This window comes from Opisthorchis viverrini (assembly GCF_000715545.1).
Source record: "Opisthorchis viverrini unplaced genomic scaffold opera_v5_129, whole genome shotgun sequence".
Classification (NCBI taxonomy): domain Eukaryota; kingdom Metazoa; phylum Platyhelminthes; class Trematoda; order Opisthorchiida; family Opisthorchiidae; genus Opisthorchis; species Opisthorchis viverrini.
Window position 1 is genome coordinate 408,288 of NW_008751783.1, and position 3,030 is coordinate 411,317.

Consider the following 3,030-nt stretch of genomic DNA (forward strand, 5'->3'; position numbering starts at 1 on the left):
TGGTCTATTTCCCTGGTCATGTTATCAGTGCGGCCAATAGACCTGCGATCCGATTAACACATTTACACAAACCAGGTTGTCAAATGTGAGTACATGTTGCGAATGAACTCTCGGGTGGTTTTCAGAGAATAAGCTTCAGCGAGTTTTTGAACATGCTCGAGAAAATGCGCACGATAGTTGCGATCACTATTCCCACAGAGGAATTGAATTCGCGAAAGCTATGACGTGTCCATGATGGGCTAAGTCAATCGGGCAATTGAGTTCAGAGTACCAGTCCAAATTTATAAGTCCCATTTTGGGCATCCCGCGTCTCAGCGATCCTGGAAAATTATTCCACCAGTTTTCCGCCATAGGTATGATTGCTCTAGTGGACAATGCAATTTGGTGAGCTGCAAAAATGATCGTAGATTGTAATGGTTTTTTGGTTTGAGCACATACGCAACAAAATGAAACATTCTGACACACAGGTTTCACTTCAATCGCGAAGGTTTTGCAGTTAAGAGCATTAGGCGGCTGATGGGATCCCAAGTAAGTTGGAACCATTCGCATAGTAGCTATCGGAGGAATTTTTCGGATCTAACAAAACAGTAGTTTCTTAGTGGTCTAAGATGGGTAGCGGGGAAGCTAGACCAATAGTAACGCGAGGTGGTTGGTATCGCTCCGACATTACGATGTCTCGTTGAAGCCACACAATATGCAGTAAGTATTGTGATGCTTCATCACAAAAAAGGAGATGAAGTGAGCGTAAACCATTTTTCCCTCTTACACCTATTTTTATAGGCCAGCATTCAAATACCTATTTGAAATCATTCAACGTTTTATTCGACCGATGAATATACATACAAAGTTTGGTCCGCAAGAACGGGCGGGACTTTCTCCCATAATGTTGTTTTTCGGAGCGTATTTTCCTTAGTACTGCAAGGTTAAGGCGTTCAACCATTCATTTTTAGCCTTCGTTCAATCATTTTAGTGTTCAGGATCATTTTCAAGAGTCACGAAAAAGAGAATATTGGATTCTTTCATTCGAAATTCAATTTGTATATGGTTGCCCTCTTATCGGATACTCTGTACTGTCTAAAATACTGGGGTACAATGCACCGAACCTCCAAATGCACCAATCACGATTGGAATATTCTATCGAGCTGACGATAGTATTAAAAGCACTCGTTCTTCTACATTCCCGCACGCAATGCAACTGTAGCGTATCGGGTCATCGATGTTCTGTGCTTAATTCCGGCCAAATTTCTGCTCGATGCATTCAAGGCAGCCCTGTTGAAAACCGTTGTTGTGTCCCGAGAGAAGCGATTTCAAAAAACGATTGAGGATTTTTTAAAGTGCGAGAAGTAATCCATCCTAAATACAAAGGTTGTGCACTACTCAATGGGTCGCCGAAAGCCCTTTGACAGCCCACGATCGGTTTCGATATCTTTGGGGCGCATCAGGTTAATTGTTCAGTCTATACACCACATTGTGGTATTTCAAATATCGTGATAACTCAAGGTGAGACAGACTTGTACAACATATTTAGTTGAGGAAGGGAGCCATAAACGAGAGGTGCGACCGCGATTCAGTTGATTCTCGTGTGGAAAACAAATTGTTAAGCGAATGGGAGTTTCAATCCAATCCAATTACCGTCGTACATGTGTCTTTTCACTGACAGGGACCAGACAACTCAGAGTAATTGTTAGGCCGATTTCCACGTGGGTCCCGCTTTACCGCTCGCACTGACGTGCTGCTATGTTGCTGCAGCACCCAAATCCGCCTAATTGCGGTCGAGGCCGCAGATGATCGAACCCTGGACTTGCCTTCACCTCAATTATGCAGGTCCAGTGGGTGGTCAAAACTTTTCGATCGTGGTCGATGCTTACAGCAAATGGCCAAAAATTTTCCCAGTGAGCAATCTCACAAATGCTACTACACTCCTGGAACTCCGACGATTGTTCAGTCATTTTGCAACACCAGAAACTATTGTATCAGACAATGGCAGTCATTTTGCGTATGGCACGACACGTGTCCGCTCGCCGCCGTTTCATCCAGAGTATAACGGCCAAGGGGAACGCTTCATCGACACTCTGAAGCGCGCATTTCAGAATTCCAGAAAGGAGAGACCAATGGAAGATATTTTGCAAATACTCCTGCTGGTATTTGGAGCAACGCTAAATATCAGCTCAACTGATGGTGTGTCACCAGCAGAAGCACCGCTCCAACGGGTGCTTCGGACACCGCACGACACAATCCAGTCACAAAAAGGCAGGCTGGTCACCGCAAAACAATCATGGAGAAACAGTTCAGCCGGTAGCATGGAGCAACTGTGCGCTCATTCACCGAAGGCCATAAAGGTTTGGGTGGTGACTACCCCGGCAGACAACCTAACTAGACCCCAAGGCTCATCCTTCGCCGGCGCGGCAAAATGCACCACGGGATTCAAGTTCGTCCAGCCGAGTGGAGCCGCGGAGATCTCGGTAGACGGTTACTCTATTTTTCGAGCTGACTCAAAACGAAGGAGTTCTGGTGGGGTTGCTCTGTACTTACATGTGGCCCTACCAATCCCGATTGTCCTCTCTGACACCACCCCTGCACCCTTTTGCGACGGACTGAGGGTCCAAATCCTGCTGCGCGGGTGCGATTCTCCCATTCTCGGCGTGGTCTACCGTAGTCCTTCGGGTCCCCCTGAAGATAACCAATTCCTCATACAAACACTTGAGCAACTCTCCTCCAACTACCACTTCACCCATTTCCTGCTAGTAGGTGACTTCAATGGCCCAAAGGCCCCCTGGATTGAGCTCCAGCGCGTCAAATCAGGCGGACTTTTTGCAGCGGCATTGTTTGAAGTCGTTCAACAGAGCGCTTCGACCCAACATGTCGTTGCACCCACCAGATACCGCGGAGCAACTACCATCCCTCCCGGATTTGGCCATCACCAACGAAAGACACTTCGTTGATCAGGTAACAATTAACGCTCCACTGGGACATAGCGACCACTGTGTGCTAACCTTTGATTTCATCTGCTATTGGGCCAGAAATCCCAAA